Source organism: Balaenoptera borealis (genome assembly GCF_965194805.1).
Source record: "Balaenoptera borealis genome assembly, chromosome: 7".
In the NCBI taxonomy this organism is placed as follows: Eukaryota; Metazoa; Chordata; class Mammalia; order Artiodactyla; family Balaenopteridae; genus Balaenoptera; species Balaenoptera borealis.
In genome coordinates this window covers 64,450,260-64,474,223 of record NC_138864.1, presented here as the reverse complement: position 1 = coordinate 64,474,223, position 23,964 = coordinate 64,450,260, and the positions used below count along the sequence as shown (strand labels likewise).

At 35.7% G+C, this 23,964-nt stretch overlaps 1 long non-coding RNA gene and 1 pseudogene across 2 annotated transcripts in view; both read left to right on the top strand.

The window, feature by feature from the left end:
* Positions 1-23,964, top strand: part of LOC309631848 — a 466,259-nt gene that overhangs the window by 348,020 nt on the left and 94,275 nt on the right. The window lies entirely within an intron of this gene.
* LOC309631675 (histone deacetylase 2 pseudogene) lies at positions 20,867-22,722 on the top strand (annotated as a pseudogene). The gene has a single exon. The product of its transcript is annotated as a histone deacetylase 2 pseudogene (transcript).

Sequence of the window (23,964 nt, the reverse complement as noted above, 5' to 3'; positions counted from 1 at the left end):
ATTAACTAGATATGATGGAGATTTTTTTTTAAGGTTTAAATTTAAGCAGAATAAACTTTAAAAAATGTAGAAGTCACAGCTTCCCTGCCTTTTTTCTTTCCTTTTTATATTAATTTATAGAAAACTACATTACATAGAGCATTGTCTTTTATTTGACTGAGGCATAGATTTCTCTTTCAGCTTTGTCACTAACGTGTGCTCTTGGAGAAGTCACTTCACCATTCTGTATAATTAGGTGATTGAATCTGATGATCAGTACTATAGTTTACTCTTACCCTCTGGGGTGACTTAACAATAGACGATTGAGGACAAGTGGTTTAGAAAAATACAACAACTCATGTTTTTACTCAATCTTCATCAGTAAATCAGGCAATTAAACAGATAATTCTGCAGGTAGAATTGGGTTAATTTACATGACGATTAAAGATGAGCATATTCTGAGTGTTTCTGTGTAGGCTAATTCATTCTTACAGGGCCCTGGAAATGTTGTTTTAAATGACCACAGGGATATAATTTCAGCTTTATTACAGAATTCTCTAGCAACTTAAAACAATGTACAATATGACATCTTAATTGCAAATTAACTAAAAATCAAGCCAACAACTTTATTTTTACTTTTAAATACTATGAGTTTAGTATTGGCTTAGGAAATTTTCTTCTAATTGCTTGGTTTTTATATATTTTTATCAGCAATGTGGAAACAAATGTTAATTGTAATTTTTCTTTAACTGTTAGCTTCAGCTTAAGGAAGGTAGATTAGCTTTTAACTTTAAAATCTACCCCCCTTTTTTTGCCAATAGTAAAATATATTGGCAAAATAGAATCAAAAAATCATGTTCACTAAAATATCCTTTTTTCCATGATTTTGGAATGTCAAGGTTTTAGTGTGATCCTCTCAGTAGAGAATATAACATTGGGGAGTGTTTTTTTTCCTCCCAGAGAAAATGAGAATTATTCTGGATCATGAGAGGACAGCATAGAGGGTTTTGTTTTGTACTGTTTAGGGGAGACCATGTGACTAGGGTAAACATATTTAATTAGTCGGCATTCTCAAGACCCTAAGGAGTCAGGCTTATGAAAAGAACAATGTTGTAAACATAATACAGTAACTTAACAGCATTAAAGTAAAAAACGTTATCTAATGTGTATTTTTGAAAATCCTTTATTTCTTTTCCATTATTTACTCTGAAAATCTTTAAGACAGACAAATTAAAGAATCCTTCACAAGAACGTGGAAAAGGAAGACGAACCTTTATTATTCTATGATATGTAGCATAGGAGACATACACCTACTGAATTTTAAAATTTACTGGCCAAAAGATCAGCAGAAAGAAGCTGTCCATAGATATTTCTTGGCAAGCCCATACTTTCTATCAAGCACTGTATCAGATTCATTCACAGTAATTCATTTTCTCCTCACTGTAACGCCATCAGAAACATTTGCTGGAGTCAGATTAAAACTCCAAGAAAGGTTTACACCAGCCTCGTTTTACCTCTATGGTTACCAAGCTTTCGTAATATGATAGCCTAAGAAACACAGAAGGATTGAGGGAGTAAGGGGACAAGCTTTCAGTAGAAAAAATATTTTAAGTTTTTCCCTCTCTTTAATTTTCTCTCTTGAAACCTCTTTTGTTTCCTTTCTTAGAGCTCTCCCTGTTAGGTTCCTTCCTTCTTCCTCATAAGGCCACCATTTTCCAAGCTGTAGTCTATATTGTAGAACTCCAAACACCAACCAAGGGCTCATGGGAAATGATGCATAAAGAAGATGGCTAGACCTATTTCTAGCATGGCTAAAACACTCCTTATTTTTTACACTGAACCATGCCAAGTGTTTCATGGTCAGGTTCAAGATCTCAGATTTCCTGAAAACTCCAATAGCCATATGCTTAAAGTCCCCCAAATCTAAAATATAGAGCTGTATTACTTATGAAGTAAATAAAGCTACAGCTGTGGGTGAAAATTAACTGGAGAGAGAATTCAAAGCACTGAGTCTCAGACCTGGCTGAACATTAGAATCACTTTACGACTTAAAAAAAGAAAATGCAGAAGCCCAGTCTTCTTCCACATCCATTAAATCAGAATCTCTGAGGAAGATATTCAGTCACTGGCAATTTTTCTAAAGCTCCTAGGATGATCCTAACATTCAGCAAGGTTTGAGAGCTAATGATATTAAATCAGAAGAGATTACTTATCCTTTAGGAACTCCAGTACTTGAAAGCTATACTGAAGGTGATGAACAAGTAAAGATGGGATGGAAATCAAGGCATGAGACAGTTTAAGTATGTGAGAAATTGAGACTGGAAGTAGAACCATGTTTCTTGAGTTTGTAAGCAGTGGTGATTGGATGAGGATATGGATTTGGGAAGAGTTTTTAAAGATGAGAGATATTTTAACATACGTAAATGCTGATGGGAAAGATCCAGCAGAAAGGGAAAGATTGAAGGTATGATTACAGAAAAGGGAAAATCCATCTTTAAGGTCTCAGAGACTGGATGAAGAGTTGAAATTCAGAGTACACCAGAGGGAATCGATACCATAAAAGAGAGTATCTCCTCTCCTTCCTGTAAAGGAGGAAAAATGGAAAATATGGGCCCAAAGCATGTGTACATGGTTTGGAGAAGGTGAGAGCATTCCAATAGAATGGCTTCTCTTTTTCCTCTAAGGTAGGATCTAAAACTATATGGGGGGTGGGGAGACGGGGGGAAGTGAACCTGTTTTACAAATAATGAATATTTTCCAGGTTATGAGGTAACAGAAAATATGTATATATTGATCTTTGCCTTTGGTTCCTGGCACAGAGCTCCTGAAAGCCTTGTAACATCCTAAGCAAAAAGAATACTAGGAGCATCTCTTGTTCTAATATTTGTCTTTGAACCCATCCCTCACACAGGGCTCAAAACCCTTGTAAAATGTTTAAGTGATAAGAGCACTAGGAGCATCGTTTGTTCTATTGACACGACTCTGAATAGGGTCCTGGATGGCTTCTGGTTGGATGGGAGTCACCAGAAAGACCAAGCCACGATTAGAAGCTTGGAATTTTCAGCCCCACCCATCATCCTCCAGAGAGGGGACAAGGGCTGCAAATTTAATTAATAATTGATCATGCCTATGTGAGGAAGCCTCCATAAAAATCCCTGAAGTACAGGGTTCAGAGAGCTTCCAGGCTGACAAACACATCTACACTGGGAGAGTGACACAATGCAACTCCATGGGGACAGAAGCTCCTATGCTTGGAACCCTCCCAGACTTCACCCTATGTATCTCTTCATCTGGCTGTTCATCTGTATCCTTTATTCTTTAACATACTGGTAAACCTAAGTGTCTTTCTGAGTTCTGTGAATGCTCTAGCAAATTTTGGAACCTGAGGAGGGAGTCATGGAACCTCCGATTTGCAGCCAAATCTGACAGAACCTGGGAACCTACTACTTGCAACTGCCATCTGAAGTGGTGAAGGGACTTAGCCCTTAACCTGTGGGATCTGACACTATCTCTGGGTAGATGGTGTCAGAATTGAGTTAAATTGTAGGACACCCAGCTGGTGTCACAGATAATTGCTTAGTGTGGGGTAAAGCCTTCACACAGTTGGTGACCAGAAATGAAATGTATTGTGTGAGCAGTAAAGGAGACACACACAAGAAGAAAAAAGGGAAGAATTGGGTTTTTCCCCACCTGGAAAGAAAAATACCTGAGTTTTTCCTACACACAGGTATTATTAACTGATTTAATTCTCAAAACAACTCAATGAAATAGGTACTGGCGTCCTTCGTTACAGCTGAGGCAACAGAGAAGAGTTGGGTAATCTGCCCAAAGTCTGAGGGGTAGACATGGTCTGTAAGTTTGACTCAGAAGCATGAGCTCTTAGCCACCACACCCCCTGTCTGTCAGCCAAGGTACCTCACCACTGAAGACTAGGGTGAAATGCTCTCCCACATTAGACAGACCTCATTCGAATTCTATTTCAACATTTACTCACCTTTATAAAGGTATATAACCGTTTCCAGACTCAATTACATTAGCAAAATGGAAATAACAGGACTTTCCTTACAGAGATGTTGGGAAGAAAACTGAGATTCCAATGGACATTACACAGATATAGACTCCTATTATGTGCAAGGCACAGTTCTAAGTACTGGGGGCTACAGAAATCAATGGAAAAGGCAAATTTTTTTCATGCAGTTTATGTCCTAGAGGAAGAGAAGAAGAATAAGCAAGTACACAAATTCCATGGAGTGGGGGAGATTTCTCTAAATTCCCAAGCATTTAAAATTTCAGAGACATTATCAACCTCCAAACTCCCCTCATTCTCAAATGATGCTTCTGCTTTGCATAAGGTTAGCCCTTTTGGGAAACAGTCTCCTTTTATGATTTTCATCATATCAACAAAACTCACACACAGTAAGCATTTGTGGTATTGAAAGAAGAGACATCCTTTCAAACAAAACAGAAAGATAATCTTAAGGTTTTGCAAAAAGATGATGACAATAACTAAAAGAAATTTGATGTACCTATATTAATAATAAAAAATGTAGACTTTAAGAATGATTAATCACTAATTCATAGTGATAAAGGAAGCTATCATAACCTTAAATTTGTTTGCATCTATTAACATGATTTCAAAACATATAAAGCAAAAACTGACATAACTAACAAAAATAGTTAAATACATAATCACTGTGGAAGACCTATGTGTAGTATTATCAATACATAATTATCAGTAACAATATGAAAGGATATGGAAAATCAAAAAGATAAAGATACAGAATATATAAACAGCAGAACTAATATATTTGACATATTTAGAATACCATATCCAAAAATGAAAAATTTAAGTGCAAATTGAACATTTAATAAAATTGACAATATATGCCATAATGCAAGCCTTAACAAACTTCAAAGAATTTAAATTATTCAGAATATATCCTCTAACCAGGGTGAAATGAAGTTAGAGGATAAATTAAAACAGACAGAGTGAGAAAGAGAGAGAACTAGATAGAAATTCCTGTATTCCTGGAAATTAAACAATACTAAATAATGCATGGAATGAAGAAGAAATTTAAACAAATTATAAATTATTATTAACTCAAAGATAAACCATTTCACAATATGTGGGAGGTAGCTAAAGCAGTATTTTGAGAGAAGTTTATAGTTTAGAATGCCTTAGCTGGGAAATAGAAAGCTTAAAAATAAATTATGTATCCTTTTCTTTCAAGAAGTTAGAAAGAAAAAAGCAAATCAAGCCTAAAAATATAAAAGAAACTAATAAAGAGATTCAAATCAATAAAAGCAAATTTTAAACTTCAGAAAATACTAATGAAATTGTTTAACCCCAGCAAGACAGAGTAAAGAAAAAAATGAAAAGGAATAAACACAAACTACAGTATAAAGAATGATGAAGGGTAATATGTTAACATTTACACTGTTCCTAGCTACATCAAAAAAGATCAAAGAGTATAAACAATTTTATCAGTAAATTAGAATATCTGAATGAAATATACAAATTCTTCAAACTAACACTGTAGAAAGATGAAAACATATATAGAAAATACGCATTACGTGGTATCAAGTAAAGAAGTTGAATCTGCTATTTAAAACATTCTCACAAAGACCCTAGGTCTAGATGTCTTCATCACTGAAATCTTTAAGAGATAAATAACACCAATTTAATAAAATGCTGTTTCTGATAATAGAGAAGAAATTTTCCCCAATTCATTTTAGAAGGCCAGTATAATCTTGATACCAAAACCTGATAAAGACGTTACAAAAAAGGAAAATTATCAAGGGATCTTTCTCAAGAACATAGAGGCAAAAATCTTAAATAAACTAAAAGCAAGTTAAATTCAGCGATAATGGGAAAAAAATAGTACACCATGACGAAGTGAGTCTTATTCTATGAGTGAAAAGTTCCTTTAACAATCAAAATAAATCAGTATGATTAATTACATTAACATAAAAATGAGGAAAAATCATATATATTTCGATAGATGAAGTAAAAGAATTTTACAATAGTCACCATCATTTATGATTTATAAAACCTCTTGGCAAACTAGAGATAGAAGGGAATTTATGTCATGAAGAATATCTAACATGTTTAAGGACTGAAGCAAAAAACTGAGGCACAAGAGATTACGTACTGTATGATTTCATTTATATAAATACAAAAGCAGGTAAAACTTATCTATGCCATTTCAAGTCAAGATATTTATTACCCTTCCATGGCCAATGAATTGATCTTGGCTTTCGTTTTGATTTAAACACCCCTCAGCTTGATTCAACTTTAGACAGATTTCTTCTCGACTATAAGCCCCTGACCTCCCTTTTTCACTTTAGAAAAGTGAAGTGAGTTCTCTCGCTTTAGAAAACTTGCTATTTTAAATTCTTTCTCTGCCTCCTTAAGATATAAATCTTCTCCCAGCCTCTTGCCAGTTTTACAACCCAGAAATGTCTCTCTCAAAGACCTGGAAGCCATCCCTTTGAAATGTTATCATCCAAAAAGACAGAGTGCTCCCGTTGGTGGGTAGAAGCCATAATCACCAATTAGCAAACACTTGGCCTAGTCACTTTGACCAACTACCTCACCAATGTCTCTCTCACTACCTCACCTCAGTGCTTACAATCTCTCCAGCCTTTTGTTTGAGCAGAGTTGAGTTCCACCTCTCTCCCGTATTTCCAGTCTTGAATAGACTCTTCCCTGTCTAACTCGTCCAGTTCAATGATCCTTCACAGTTCTAAATAAAGGCTTGGGCATAATCCATAAGATACATAAACCATGGTAAATCCTACATTCCTATCCTCCTGAGCAGTACATTTCATAGTTGTCGGAAGTATAAAACCTTAAACTTTTTACCAAGAGGAAAGTGAGGCTACAAGAATGAGAATGGAACTGATGAGAGAAAGTTTGAGCTGAAGTTTTCTACTTCACTATGAAGAGCATGCTGAGCTAATCAACCAATTATGCCAGAAACGTAGACTACATAACTTTACTCAGGGTTCAGAAGGAAAAGCTACAAGAATATGCTGTTTTCCAAGACATGGTTCTTCATATGGTCTATTATTTATGACCTAATAATACCTATCACCCTAATTTTAACATTAGATGAATTTTTAAAATAGAATTACCTGAAAAAAGAAAAATTATCTTTTACACTTTTCTATAAAGGATATTAATTAATTAAAAAAAAGACTTCATGGTCTTGATTTTCGTTTCTCGTATCAAAAATAAGTCATTTGACCCTCATATTACTATTATTTGTTTAAAAAGAGCTTTACTGACAGAAAAAATGACAGTCTCCCTTTTGTTGCTTTTTTTCCCCTGCTCTCAATTTTGTTCCCACACCAGAAACATAAATTTATTTATCCAAAAGGGGAAAAATGAAAGTAATAAAACAGAGAAAATACTGCTCTAATCTTAAGTTTATTTTCTCATTATTCAAGGTCAAATACAACAGCCAAACAAGCTTAAAGTTACCTCTAAGAAATGCAATAAACCAATAACTTATAATTCTCTTAAGAGATATAAATTGCTGAGGAGCTTTTTATATTTTAATGGAAAAAATAAATCTAACATGATGATTTACAAAATGTTCCCACAAAATAGTATTCAGTAAATTATTCTACACAACCTCACATTTGTCATAAAGCATGGCTATTTTCTTAAGCATATTTAAATGCGATCTCAACAAACAATCTTATTTTCCAAACTGCTTTTTTTGGTCACATTTCATTTTAGCAGTGAGGCACATCTCATTTGCTCCCTCATGAAAAGCTATATTTTGGCTATCTTCATGTATCTATAAGCCAACTTGAGTCAACAAATAAATTAATTCATCTGCTCTGCTTCTAATTTTTAAGTTGCCATTTGGCATAGTTCTCCAATTAAGATATTACAAATCATTATATGCTCCCCAAAGTCCTTCAATGTGTATCACACACTGGATCAAGTGCACATTTAGGGAAAATTCTCAAAGCACAGATTGCTGGTTCCCATAAGTTTTTTTTTTAAGTATGTCCTTCAACTGCGTGACAGAAAGACCAATTTTAACCTTTCTAATATTTATTTCCATTTTGCTTTGCAGAAGGAAGGTACTCAGGATATGTAAGAGTGAACTGACTTTGCTCTGTTCTACTTCTCAATTATTTTCTCAGTGTTACACTCCCAACACTTACACTAGTTATCAACTGGTTTTCTTTATAGGGATGATGCGGTTAAATGATTTTCAGAGAAAATTATAAGCAGCAGAAACTAGTCAGAAATGCAAAAAACACTATCATTTGATCAGAAATTTTCCTAAAGTGGATTTTTATTAATGTAACTACTATTTCAGCATTGAGGTTAGTAGCTGACAGTGTTAAAGGTATATACCCTAAAATGCTCAAGAATGATTACAATGATTACAACCCTACCTGGAGGCCAGGATGCTATTGGGACATCAGTAATCTCAGCACCACATTATCTGGTAGGTAAGTGGGAAAGTCACATTTAAGAGGTTAAAGGAAGTCTCTTTATTATTTGTGTCTAAGTAAACCATCAGCTATGACCCAGTCGTACAGCACAACCTTCTTATAAGTTGTCTTCAATTATATAAAATGGTGCTCATGAAGTAAAGACTTTAAAATCATTCCCTCAATAAGAGATGAAAGTGACATTAATAGAATTGGTTTACTTTGACTGGAGTTTTTCACATTCAATAGGACTCCAAAACAGGTTATTTCATACTCTACGCTGAATTCTATTGGCATGTCTTAGAGAAGGGACCTAAAAAGACTTTTCAAAGTGGTTATATATGCATACCATATCCCTAGACATCATAGGAAAAGACTCATTTGGTTTGTACAACCTGGATAATACCACTGCACTATGGCTTAGCCTTTGTCACTCTTTGCCACAGAGGTGATATGGAAAACGGATCATTAGGCATTGACTTGAGACATGGAATATGGTAACAACACAAGAGAGGCAAGGGACATTGAAAAATGACCCTTTTAGAACAGACAAGAAAATCACAAGCAGTAATTGTGCACACAATTTTTTTTTTCCTCTCTACCCTATCTTTTTTTTTTTTTAACATCTTTATTGGAGTATAATTGCTTTACAATGGTACGTTAGTTTCTGCTTTATAACAAAGTGAATCAGCTATACATCTACATATATCCCCATATCTCCTCCCTCTTGCATCTCCCTCCCACCTTCCCTATCCCACCCCTCTAGGTGGTCACAAAGCACCGAGCTGATCTCCCTGTGCTATGCGGCTGCTTCCCACTAGTTATCTATTTTATATTTGGTAGTATATATAAGTCCATGCCACTCTCTCACTTCATCCCAGCTTACCCTTCCCCCTCCCCATGTCCTCAAGTTCATTCTCTACATCTGCATCTTTATTCCTATCCTGCCCCTAGGTTCTTCATAACCATTTTTTTTTTAAAGATTCCATATATATGTGTTAGCATACGGTATTTGTTTTTCTCTTTCTGACTTACTTCACTCTGTATGACAGACTCTAGGTCCATCCACCTCACTACAAATAACTCAATTTCGTTTCTTTTTATGGCTGAGTAATATTCCATTGTATATATGTGCCACATCTTCTTCATCCATTCATCTGTCGATGGACACCTAGGTTGCTTCCATGTCCTGGCTATTGTAAATAGAGCTGCAATGAACATTGTGGTACATGACTCTTTTTGAATTATGGTTTTCTCAGGGTATATGCCCAGTAGTGGGATTGCTGGTTCGTATGGTAGTTTTATTTTTAGTTTTTTAAGGAACCTCCATACTGTTCTCCATAGTGGCTGTATCAATTTACATTCCCACCAACAGTGCAAGAGGGTTCCCTTTTCTCCATACCCTCTCCAGCATTTATTGTTTGTAGATGTTTTTGATGCTGGCCATTCTAACCAGTGTAAGGTGATACCTCATTGTGGTTTTGATTTGCATTTCTCTAATGATTAGTGACGTTGAGCATCCTTTCATGTGTTTGTTGGCAATCTGTATATCTTCTTTGGAGAAATGTCTATTTAGATCTTCTGCCCATTTTTGTATTGGGTTGTTTGTTGTGCAGACAATTTATACATAAGGCATAGCATGTCTACTTAGAGTAAGCTCATTTAAGTCACAAGACTTTTGACAATACTATGAAAAAAGAAAACAATAAGCTGAATATCAAATGGATTTCACAGACAACTTCAATCCCCCTTTTAGGCCTTGTGAAGCCCAAATTATTCCTCATGCTTCTGAAAATTCACATGAGGCTTATTTTCTAGTTCTACTCACTGACATAGCTGGCAACATGACGACATCACCCACAACGTCAACTGGATCATGACTTATTCTCCCGCTCACCCAAAACATTCTCGTTCCTTGAACATGCCAAGCTCTTTACCATGTTCTTGTCTTTGCACATGCTAAATCCTGCCTCGTGTTGAACAGATGTAATCAAGAATCTCAAATGGGTTCATCCTGGATTTAGGGTATCCCTAAATGCAATGACAGTTTCTTTATGAGAAAGGCCAATGGAGACTTGTAATAGAGACACTCTCAAGACAGAAGGCAATGTGAAGACAAAGGTGGAAACTGGAGTAATGCAATTACAAGCCAAGGAACATCAGGGACTGCCAGCTGCCACGGGTAGCCAGGAGAGAGGCATGGACCAGATTCTCCCTCAGGGCCTCCAGAAGGAACCAACCCTGGAGACACCTCGATTTTGGACCTACGGCCTCCAGAACCAGGAGAGAATAAATATCTGTAGTTTTAAGCCACCAAGTGTGCGGTTGTTATGGCAGCCCTAAGAAACTAATACACAGGGACATGTCCGCTCTCTTCTTGGATGGTCTTTGCTTCAGGTATGCTTAAGGGCCTCCTCCCTCAGAGGAGCTTTCTTTGGCCAAACCATTAAAATAGATCTCTAACCCTATCCACCTCTGTCACTGAATCCTATTTTTATAGCATTCACCACAAGTTACAATTACATATTGATGTGTTTATCTATTTACTGCCTGACTTCCACACTCAACTATAAGCTCTATAAAGGCTCTTTTTGATTTTCTTTGTTCGGTTACACACAGTGTGTCCAGCAACTCATACACGCTTAGCACAAAGTTGCTAAAAAGTCGTTGCTGAATACATAAATATATTCATAAATGAATAATCTACCTATAAAATTCAGCCCATTCACCAGTTTATAAAAATAAAGCACACATAGAACATTCATGAGCACAGAATTTACTAAAGAATGGAAGACAAAGAGATAAATTGTATCATCCACTATACAAATAACTCCATATCCTAGCTATCTCTGTTCTCAAAATTCCTTTAGGTAGTGCCACAACTATCGGTTTCTCTTGACCTTCTCCCATACAGTGCTCCATCTCGTTTTTCTTTAACTCATGTTTTTTCTGATCCCTTCTCTATTATCACATCTCTGCCACCTAACACTTGGGAATAAAAAAATTCATATTTTATGCAGAGTTTTATTCTCTAATCTTAACCCTAACCGTAAACGCCAGTGTGTCACCTCCTAAGACATTTTCCCTTGTTTTTAAACATTTACAGGTTGCTTCTTACACATCAATGACTGCTCTGTTAAGAAAAAAATATTCACAGGTAAAAATAAGGCAAAGGGAAAGCAGCATAGCTTTTGAATTTCACATGGAGCATTGTTTAACCCGTCCATCTAAGAATTATTTAATTATCTAAGAGACTATGTCTTTGATTGACTTAGTATACATTATTAATTAAAAGCCAAAGGAGGCAAAGTTACAGGTTAATTTGTAGATTTTTGTCTGATAGAGATGCAAATGATTTCTGTCTGGTAGAAAACATAATTCCCAAGTTTATGGGCCACTGCCCTGCAGGACATTAACCAGTTAGGTAACTAGCCTAGCCATTCTTCCCCAACAATCTTTCCTAATGCCAACATAGCTCTCTTCCTATAAGCAGCTGCACAAATGTCTGGCATGTGCTCATCCTATGAGAGTCACATGACGGACTTTTTTTTTTTTTTGGCCACACAGCACGGCTTGTGGGATCTTAATTCCCCAACCAAATCCGAACTCTCCGCAGTAAAAGCACAGAGTCCTAACCACTGGACCACCAGGAAATTCCCATTCTGGACTTTAAAAAATGGTAGTCTAGCAGTTGTAAGTGCTATAAAAACATTAACTCACCAATTACTACTTACCAAGATTTTTTTTAAGGAACTAAAAATTTTCCCCTCTAAACTGAGTTGTACTGCCAGCTCTTAGGATACCACCTTAGTAAATTTCCCACACATACATCACTTAATACATAGCATTAAAGGGTTTAGAAGATCAACAATAAAGAAGATAAAATGCTATACAGGATTTGCCTTTGTTTTACCACCAAGTAGTAGACCACATTTTCCCAACATTTCCACTCTCATTTTTACTGATTAAAGTCAAAGTTATTCAAAGAAGCAGTCACATGGAAGTCAGAAAAGTGCTCTCTCATTCACACTAATAATATGTTACAGAGGTAGCTAGTTAGCATGGCCTGTACTCATCGTGATGCTGCCCACCACTCCCGCAGCATCCACAGCCAAAGTTACCTCTGGGCAACAGGTCTCTGTGGAAATGGCACTAGGTCAGGTAGAAAGTGTATGGCAGGCCACCTTCTTTAAATATCTCCCTTCATTTTGGAAAACATTCCTGAAGCATCAAGTACAAATAATCTCAAGCAAAGCCATTGACAGATTTATGATAATCTGCTTTTACCATCTTGGGTATTTAAATTAGAAGAGTCATAATCAAAACCTGAGCTCTTCAGCTTATATATTATAAGCATACACATGCACACATTTAAATTACAGCAATCATATTAAAGAAGTAATCTGTAGTTACACTAACTTACAGCAGACTATCAATTTGACTTCATTAAACTTGAAGATTTCATTACAGAAAAAGGTACCTTAGTAATGTTATTGATTCTTTAAAATTTTTAATGTGTGCATCTAGATTACACACTGAAAATCAAAATATCTACTATCCTTCACTTAGCATTTGTTTTTAAAATAATGGGGACATTAAAAACACTAATATCATAGTTGTATTAGGACATCAGATAAAGAGCCGGCATTATTACCAGATGAGTGTATGTGTGTGTGTATTCATACATACTATATATCTACAACATATTCTTTTTGCCACATACAGACTACTAAGGATGAAATTCTATTATTTGTTTATAAACTATATTTTGTGGTACATTTTCTTGACAAATGATTAGATTCAAGCATTAATATGAAAAATAAATTATTTTACTCTCTACAGTTTCATATGCAATTGTAGGTCATTCATAGAACAGAATCAAACATACAAAATAATGTTAATATAGAATATGTGATAATATTTCACTATTCAGTAAAAAGGCTCTGTAGGCAGAAAGAACAGAAGGCATGGTTTGTTTTTGCTGTTTGATTTTTTACTTGCTTTAGTGACATTTAGCCTGAGTAGTAGTATCATAGGATATTTTGTGTGTTTTCTCAGACTCATCTAAAGTATGCTTTTTGAAGGGAAGTCTTCAAATATAGGAGCCTGCAAATATGCATGCGAGGGTTCTTTCCCCTAAATTACAGAACTGCACCTGCATAAGTGTTCTAACCAGTAACTAATAAATCACGCACAATACGGACCATTCACCAGAAAAAAACAAAAAGAAAAAGAGCTCTAAACAGTAATTATACACACAAGATATCTGCCAGTAGTTTCAACATGGTTTTGATCAACCATATGCTGCTCTATTCCTCATCAGCACCAAGGGCCACCAGTGCTGAGCAAGACCCATCAGGTACCACCAAAAGACCTAAAGACTTGGTAGACAGTAGGAAAAAAAAAAAAAAAAAAGTCAGGTAGAAAGGAGAGAGGCAAAAAAAAAGTGTTAAGAAAGAAAGAATAATAAGCTAGAAAAGGATGAGAGATCCAACTAATGACATGTGCCAAAAGAATGACCTTCCAATGCCAGCCTGATGTCGTTTTACATGAATGTTCATGCCTGCCTGGTCGTTACATAAACTAGAACTACAAAGCTCTCCGTTCTTTATTCAAGGGAAAGTAAATAAAAATACTGCAGGCTTTGTGTTTGAACTACTTATCTGTTACACATAAAGAAAATACTATTTTTCATTTTGCTGAATAATATCAGAAAGGCCGGAAGAAAATGTAGACATTTAGCTAAATCTTGTCGTTAGACAATGTGGGCACAGGGACCTCCCTGGTGGTCTAGTGGTTAAGACTCCACACTTCCACTGCAGGGGGCACAGGTTCAATCCCTGGTCCGGGAACTAAGATCCCGCATGCCACACGGCGCAGCCAAAAAAAAAAAAAACAATGTGAGCACAATAACTGGCAGGAATCAACTCTCCCTTTCTCCCTATCCCTGGAATTAACCAGAAAATTCCATATGTATCAGCAAACTGATCTGTGTACATAATACAAATTGGTTATATTTTCCATAGTCCCTTCATTACTCAATGTATTATTTAGACAATCTACTAAGTATCAGGCATTCTGCTAGGTGATATGATACATATATATGCTGAATAAAACCCTGTACTGATGGAACACAGAGCTAATGTCAACAGACATTAAACTAATAATCCATCAATAATATATAAATGTATATTTAAAATCTTGATGACTACTGTAAAGTTAAAGTGTTAGGATAGCGGTTGAGTATTAGGATAATGGTTACTGGGGTGGAGGGCACTTTTCCACATGTATATTTTACTACACATTAAGAAGTTTTAAAATGTTGATAAATCTCAGTGGAGATGTCAATTAGGCAACTGGATGCATAAGTTTGGGTTTTAAAAAAATGTTCTGTATTAGAGCATAAGTTATATCAGATTCAAGCATGTAGGTGGTGTTTAATACCATAGAAGTGGATCAGAAAAACTAGAGAAAGCTCACTGTTGTCTTCCAATGCTATCCTTGCAAGAAATATTTAAATGTTAAAATTGGGTGTCAATCAAGGGTAAGTTACTTAACTCTTCGATTCCATCTTTTAGTCAATGTGCTATTTAAATAAAAGTCATATTTAGCAATTCCCACCTCTGCCTCCAAGTGCTATCAATGGAGCTAAAGTAAATTTAAAAACAATGCCATTTCTTGCTTATTTGAAATGAGGAAGGACTGATGGTGGGGGGGGGGGGGGCGCTTTTCAATGCAATCACCACCGGTTCTTTGATTTCACATTATTGCAAGAAAAATTAAAAATTAAAGTAACGGATTGGGGGTTCAACAGTAATAAAAACAAAACTCAATTGCTAACATTTATTTCTCTTATTCAAACAAATATCTAAGAATGTGAATGCTAAGAAGGAACAATGCTAAGAAAAGAGAGTCCCAAAATTATGGGCAGTATTCTTACATAATTGGTAATGAACTAGTGTTCCTGAGCATAGGCTTTGGAAGCATAAAGGACTGGGTTCAAATCCTGGAACCCTCAGATATCTAGTAGCTCATATAAATTATGTGTCTCAAAGTTTGAATTTTCCTAAATGTGAAATGCTGCTAATAATTCTTATTTCACAGGGCTAATATAAGCTTTAGTTACTTATGATAATGTTAATAAAATACAGATTCAGCAGAGTCCACAGAATGATCAATTTTATTTTAAAACTCCACTCACAAGAATACCAGGACAAAGAGATAATTCGACTTGACCAAAACCAAAACTATACTTAATTTCTTCTAATCCTCAACGAAGCAATTCTTCTAAAATGTCATAATATTCTGCTATTTAGAGTGAGACATAATCTTAATTATCTTCACTATTAAGAAAAAAAACAGGATAAATAATTAAGACATACTTCTGTTTATGAAAACCATTTCTTTCACTTAAAGATAACTAATGCTTCTTCAATTCTTATACACAGTATCTGATTGCACGAGCTACCCTGAAATATCCAGAATAAAACAGAAACAGCACAAAAACTGAATCTGAAATTGGAGAATGAATAATATTTACATTTTTGTTTGTTTCTCCATCCATGACTCTTTAGACTGTCTAAGAAATCTTTAGAAAAAAATCACTATCCTGATATTTGACTTACCTCTAGACTTTTTGACCCCTGAAGCATAAAGGATTGACACTTCTAAGACAGATTTTGATTATTTATTCTGCTTTATAGATAAGCGGGTCAAGACTATCGTAAGTGAGATACAACAGCTCAAATATATCCATCATCCTTAAGAAATACACTCAACCAAAGATGTTTCTCAAAAATTCTGAAAACCCCTTATCACACATACCCACATACCTTCCCAGATAAGAGTTCTAGTTATATATCATGTATCCTGAAAATCACTCAAGTCACATTTACATATATATGTATTTCATTTTCCAACATGTATTTAAATGATCAACACATCCACCTAAGATTACTGAATATGCTGATATATGCAACATGATGAATTCTTTTGCATACCTTCATGCAAACTATTCTATCATTACGATAGTGTCCTCTTAGCAATGGAGCTACTACTGTACATTTATCAAGAAAAAAGATCAAAAATCATCTGGAGAAAATTTAAATCTGTATGTTAGTTATCCTAATCCAACACATTTCTAGGATTCACATTTCTAAAAGGTGTTCTTGGCTAGTTCAAAGAATTAAGTTACCGTGTCCGATGAAATCCTTTGCCTTTTTGATAATATTACCACCTGGACTGGTTTCAACCAACTCTTATGTTACTGGTCTTTGCTGACTGAAGTTCAGAGTGATCGAGTTCACTACATTTCAACACAAAAGATCAATATTGAAAGGCAACATGCAGCTGGGTTCCACGCTCAGTCACTATATCAGTTGATAAAGCATCACTTGTATAGACATAACAGCAGAAATGGGACCCCCAAAGAGAAAATGTAGAAACTGCTATCTTGTTCCTGAAAGGCAGAGAATCACCAATAAATTTGAGTCACTTCTCATTTTTATGGCAGCTATTTGAAAATTATTTACATAATTTTCATATGGACTGAGTTCAGCAGAACTGTTGCAAATGTTCAGTGGTAATCCATTGACCCAACTGAATCAAAACTTCAAATTAGGTCAGCTGGGTCACCGAAACTGATCTGTACAACAGATTAATTTCAGCACAAGTCAATCCAAAACCATCCAATTTTCAATTCTGATTTTAGTTCTCTAATAATTAATATCCTTTGAATGCCTCTTATTGAATATAATTGACAACCATTAGAAAAAAGTATCCTGGGAAATTTGTTTCTAGGATTCTCCTGGAGAATGCAGGGAAAATGTACAAGTGGGTAGCAATGATTCCAAGTTTATAACAGAAACCTAGCAGATGAAGTGCTAGCCTACACATTGGATAATAAGGCTTCTGATCTATGAGAAAAACTGCTCTGCTTTATTCATAATCAAAGAATAACAAATGTTAACAATGATTTAAAATAGCAATGAAATTTATTGTTGTTTTTCATCATTGTCTAAAACAGTGGAAAGTGAGAAAAAAACATAAATATCCACCTCCTGGAGCACGATTAATCCAGGAAGTAGAATGCCAGACAAACAGTTAAAATGAAAATATTGTAATCGAAAGAAGTAAAGTAGATGGAAATTTTTTAATATTTAACATACTTGTGAGGGAAAAAAATGTAGCAGAATAGGACGTACAGTAGCAACCAGTATGATCCCATTTATGTAAAATATAACTTTAATGCACAAGAAATCTGGAAGGATATATGTATGTAGGTATGTGTATATATGTATGTATATATGTGAACAGAGACTGACTTTCCAATATATATACACTTTTCACTTGGTTTAGCTTATTTGTTACTAGTATGTCTTTTTATGATAAAAAGAGGTATTTTTCCTTTTTTTATTGAGGTATAATTGATATACATTGTATTAGTTTCAGGCTTACAACAAAATAATTCAACATTTCTATACGTTGTGAAATGATCACCACAGTAAAGTCTAGTTAACATCCATCACCATACGTATTTACAGAATTTTTTTTCTTGTGGTGAGAAATTTTAAGATCTACTTTCTCAATAACTTTCAAATAGGCAACATATAGTTGCCATGCTATAAATTACATCCTCATTTCTTATTTTATAATTAGAAGTTTGTACCTTTTGTCTCCCTTCACCCATTTCACGCACCCCCACACCCCTGCTTCTGGCAACCACCAATCTGTTCTCTGTATCCATGAGGTTTATTTTTGTTGTTTTGGTTTTGTTTTTATTCCACATATAAATGAAATAATACATTTGTCTTTCTCTGGCTTATTTCACTTAGCCTAATGTTTCAAGGTCCATGCATGATGTTTTAAACAGGAAAATCTCATTCTTTCTTACAGTTGAATAGCATTTCATTGTATATATACATACCATAATGCCTTTATCCGTATATCCATTGATGGACACAGGTTGTTTCCATAACTTGGCTACTGTAAATAATGTTGCAATAAACATGGGGTGCAGATATCTTTTCAAGTTAGTATTTTAATTTTCTTTGGATAAATACCCAAAAGTAGAATTACTGCATCATACGGTAGTTACATTTTTAATTTTTTGAGGAACCTCCATACTGTTTTCCATAGTGGCTGCACCAATTTACATTCCCAGAAACAGTGCACAAATGTTCTCTCTTCTCCATACTCTTCCCACCACTTGTTGACTCTTCTCTTTTTGAAAACAGCCATCCTAACAGGTGTGAGGTGATACCTCACTGGGGTTTTGATTTGCATTTCCCTGATGATTAGTGGTACTGAGCATCTTTTCATGTACCTGTTGGACACATCTGCATGTCTTCTTTGGAAAAACATCTATTAAGATCCTCTACTATTTTTTAAATTGGATTTTTTTTTTTTTTTTTTTGCTATTGAGTTGTATGCATTCTTTATATATTTTGGATATTAGCCCCTTATCAGATATATGATTTGCAAATATTCTCTCCCATTCAGATGGTTGCCTTTTCATTTTGTTGACTTCTTTTGCTGTACAGAAGTTTTAGTGTGATGTAGTCCCCTATATTTTTTTTGCTTTTGTTTCCTTTGTTTTTGTTGCCAGATCCAAAAAAAAAAAAACACACACACTGTCAAGACCAATGTCAAGGAGTTTATTGGCTATGTTTTCTTCTAGGAATCTTGTGGTCTTAGGTTCAAGTCTTTAATCCATTTGAGTTAATTTCTGTGCATGGAATAAGAGAGTGGTCCAGTTCTCCCAACACCATTTATTGAAGAGACTCTCCTTTCCCCATTATAGATTCTTGGCTTCTTTGTTGTAATTTTTTTTTGAGCTTTTTTAGATGTAGACCATTTTTAAAGTCTTTACTGAATTTGTTACAATATTGCTTTTGTTTTATGTTTTGGTTTTTTGGCCACGAGGCATGTGGGATCTTAGCTCCCCGACCAGGGATTGAACCTGCACCCCCTGCATTGGAAGGCAAAGTCTTAAGCATTGGACCGCCAGGGAAGTCCCCCTCCTTTGTTGTAAATTAATTACCTATATATGTGTGAGATTATTTCTGGGCTCTCTTTTCTGTTCTATTGATCTGTGTGTCTGTTTTCATGCCAATACCATATTGTTCGATTACTAAAGCTTTGTAATACAGTTTGAAATGAAGGAGTGTTGTGCCTCCAGCTTTGTTCTTTCTCAAGATTGCATGGACTATTCAGGATCTTTTGTGGATTCATACAAATTTTAGGATTGTTTGTTCTATTTCCGTGAGAAATGCCATTGAATTTTTCATAGAAATTGCACTAAATCTATAGATTTCCTTGGGTAGTACGGACATTTTAACAATATTAATTCTTTGAATCCAAGAGCATGAAATATCTTTCCATCTATTTGTGTCTTCAATTGCTTTCATCAATGTCTTATAGCTTTCAGTGTACAGGTCTTTCATTTCCTCTGATAAGCTTATTCCTAGGTATTTTATGATTTCTGATGCAATTGTAAATGCAACTGTCTTCTTAATTTCTCTTTCTGGTACTTCATTATTGGTGTATAGAAATGCAACAGATTTCAGTATACTGATTTTGTATCTTGCAACTTTACTGAATTCATTTTTCAGTTCTGTTTTTGGTGGAGTCTTGGGTTTTCTATATGTACTATCATGTCATCTGCAAATAGTGAGTTTTACTTTTTTCTTTCCAACTTGATACCTTTAATTTCCTTTTCCTGCCTAATTGCTCTGGCTAGGACTTCCAATTCCATGTTGTTAAATAAAAGTGGTGAGAGTGGGCATCTTTATCTTGTTCTTGATCTTAGAGAAAAAGCTTTCAGCTTTTGCCAGTGAGTATGATATTAGATATGGGCTTATCATATATGCCCTTTATTACATTGAGGTACATTCCCTCCATAAGAGGCATTTTTAATAGAAATTTTTACAGTAATTTTATCTAGCTACAGAGAAAGATTATGAGGATAAGGATGTTGTTACTAGCAAGTAACCAAAAAAAATCTCTAACTCCCTGGTTTTGTGTAAGGCAGGGCAGGGATATATACTGTTTAGGGCTATGTTATAAGCCATTACTTAGAACAAAGCAAGTATTCAAGAAATATCAACTAAGTGAATGAATGGTCAAAAAGTCTTATGATAGGAGGAAAGAAATAGACAACAGATGTATCACACTAAAAATAGAACACAGTTAATTCATTAAGGAAAATTGGACTTTCCTGGTGGCACAGTGGTTAAGAATCTGCCTGCCAGGTCACAAGTTGGCGCCGCTGCCACCCCCTGGTCCACGCTCTCGGCCAGGCGGTACCGAGCCCTCCCCGCACTCCCCTCCTCTCTTCCCTCCGGCCCTCTGGCCTGCCTTTCCCCGTGGCACTGCCACACCCCCGCCACCTTCGCCCCAGCCCTCTTCTCTCCCTGCCGAGCCGCAGTGGCAGCAGCAGCAGCAACAGCAGCAGCCAGAGGAGGAGCCAGAGGCGGCGGTGGTCGGGGAGCCCATGGCGTACCGTCAGGGAGGCGGCAAGAAGAAAGTCTGCTACTACTACGATGGTGATATTGGAAATTATTATTACGGACAGGGTCATCCCATGAAACCTCATAGGATCCGCATGACCCATAACTTGCTGCTAAATTATGGCTTGTAGAGAAAAATGGAAATATATAGGCCCCATAAAGCCACTGCTGAAGAAATGACAAAATACCACAGCGATGAGTACATCAAATTTCTACGTTCAATAAGACCAAATAACATGTCCGAGTATAGTAAGCAGATGCAGAGATTTAATGCTGGAGAGGATTGTCCAGTGTTTGATGGGCTCTTTGAGTTTTGTCAGCTTTCAACTGGTGGTTCAGTTGCTGGGGCTGTGAAGTTAAACCGACAACAAACTGATATGGCTGTTAACTGGGCTGGAGGATTACATCATGCTAAGAAATCAGAAGCATCAGGATTCTGTTATGTTAATGATATTGTGGCTTGCCATCCTTGAATTACTAAAGTATCATCAGAGAGTCTTATATATTGATATCCATCATCATGATGGTGTTGAAGAAGCTTTTTATACAACAGATCATGTAATGACTGTATCATTCCATAAATATGGGGAATACTTTCCTGGAATGGGAGACTTGAGGGATATTGGTGCAGGAAAAGGCAAATACTATGCTGTCAATTTTCCAATGAGAGATGGTATAGATGATGAATCATATGGGCAGATATTTAAGCCTATTATCTCAAAAGTGATGGAGATGTATCAACCTAGTGCTGTGGTGCTACAGTGTGGTGCAGACTCACTATCCGGTGATAGACTTGGTTGCTTCAATTTGACAGTCAAAGGTCATGCTAAATGTGTAGAAGTTGTAAAAACTTTCAATTTACCATTACTGATGCTTGGGGGTGGTGGATACACAATCTGCAATGTTGCTCAATGTTGGACATATGAGACTGCTGTTGCCCTTGATTGTGAGATTCCCAATGAACTGCCATATAATGATTACTTTGAGTATTTTGGACCAGACTTCAAACTGCATATTAGTCCTTCAAACATGACAAACCAGAACACTCCAGAATATATGGAAAAGATAAAACAGCATTTATTTGAAAATTTACGCATGTTGCCACATGCAACTGGCGTCCAAATGCAAGCTATTCCAGAAGATGCAGTTCACGAAGACAGTGGAGATGAAGATGGAGAAGATCCAGACAAGACAATTTCTATTCGAGCATCAGACAAATGGATAGCTTGTGATGAAGAATTCTCAGATTCTGAGGACAAAGGAGAGGGAGGTCGTAGAAATGTGGCTGATCATAAGAAAGGAGCAAAGAAAGCTAGAATTGAAGAAGACAAGAAGGAAACGGAGGACAAAAAAACAGATGTTAAAGAAGAAGATAAATCCAAGGACAATAGTGGTGAAAAAACAGATACCAAAGGAGCCAAATCAGAGCAGCTCAGCAACCCCTGAATCTGAGAGTCTCATCACTTTCAGTGAGAAAATATTGGGAAGAAAAATGTTTTCTTTTTGAAGACTTCTGGCTTCATTTTATACTACTTTGGCATGGACTGTATTTATTTTCAAAATGGCTTTTTTGGGTTTGTTTTTCTTGGCAAGTTTTATTGTGAGTTTTCTAATTATGAAGCAAAATTTCTTTTCTCCACCATGCTTTATGTGATAGTATTTAAAACTGATGTGTTATTATGTCAAAAAACTGCTCTATTAAAGAAGTAATTGGCCTTTCTGAGCTGATTTTTCCATCTTTTGTAATTATCTTTATTAAAAACTTGTACTTGGATTGTCTTTTGTCTGTTTATTAGATCATGGAGTCTTTTTTCATAGGCTAATGACATGACTGTTTCTGTAGAAATAGAATACACTAGAGGTGGAAGATACTGATTTGCAACTTCAAAGACATCCATAAACTATTTCTTCAGGAAATTACTGTATTTACAGTAAATTATTATTTCTTAATGTAATAGGAGTTCTACAGTCTTGTTCTCTATAGGTTAGCCAGTCAATGTTGTTGAAGATTGATATCTCATTATCATAATTTATCTCTGAAATTAATGATACAAGCTATGCAATTGAGATATAGGAATTATCTTTGAGCTGAACCAAAGATTCTCAAAAACTGGAAATGGAGACTCTGAGTTGAAAGAAGAAATCCATAATCAGAAAAGGAAACTATAGCTTCCATACTGAGTTATATGTGACTCTTTTGCCAATCCCCACTATATACCAAGTAGACAAGAAATTGTATGGTTGTGTTTTACCAGAACTTTCCTGTGTTTATATTAAGGCTAAAATAAAACCTGCTGTTTAGATAAAAAAAAAAAAAAAGAATCTGCCTGCCAATGCAGGGGACACATGTTTGATCCCTGGTCCGGGAAGATCCCACATGCCACGGAGTAACAGAGTCTGTGTGTCACAACTACTGAGCCTGCACTCTAGAGCCCATGAGCCACAACTACTGAGCCCACATGCTGCAACTACAGAAGCCCAAGCACCTAGAGCCCGTGCTCTGCAACGAGAGAAGCCACTGCAATGAGAAGCCCGCGCACTGCAAGAAAGAGTAGCCCCCGCTTGCCGCAACTAGAGAAAGCCTGTACACAGCAACGAAGGCCCAACGCAGCCAAAAAAAGGAAAACTGAGTTGAATACAATATTAGATAACATCTGAAATTTTCCCAGAAAATTAAGTCATGCCAAATATTACTTTACAAATATTTTTACTTTCATTTTTAAATAGACATCAGTATTAGTAATCAGGACACAGTTTATACTTATAACTTAAACTTATTACAAATTATGTAAAACATAAATTTACTAGAATCAGTAAAGCCATTGGAACTGGGAGGTGGCATAAATTCTCTGGTCACACATCTTACGATATATTGTTTGGCAATCTGTTCTTAGGTGTGTCATAATCACCCATATGCTCATATGTGCTAATAACCACGGGGAAATCTGCCTTTTAATTTCTTAGAAACCCAGAAAGCCTCTAAGAAATAATTTTCTAGTGGTGAATACATAGGTAT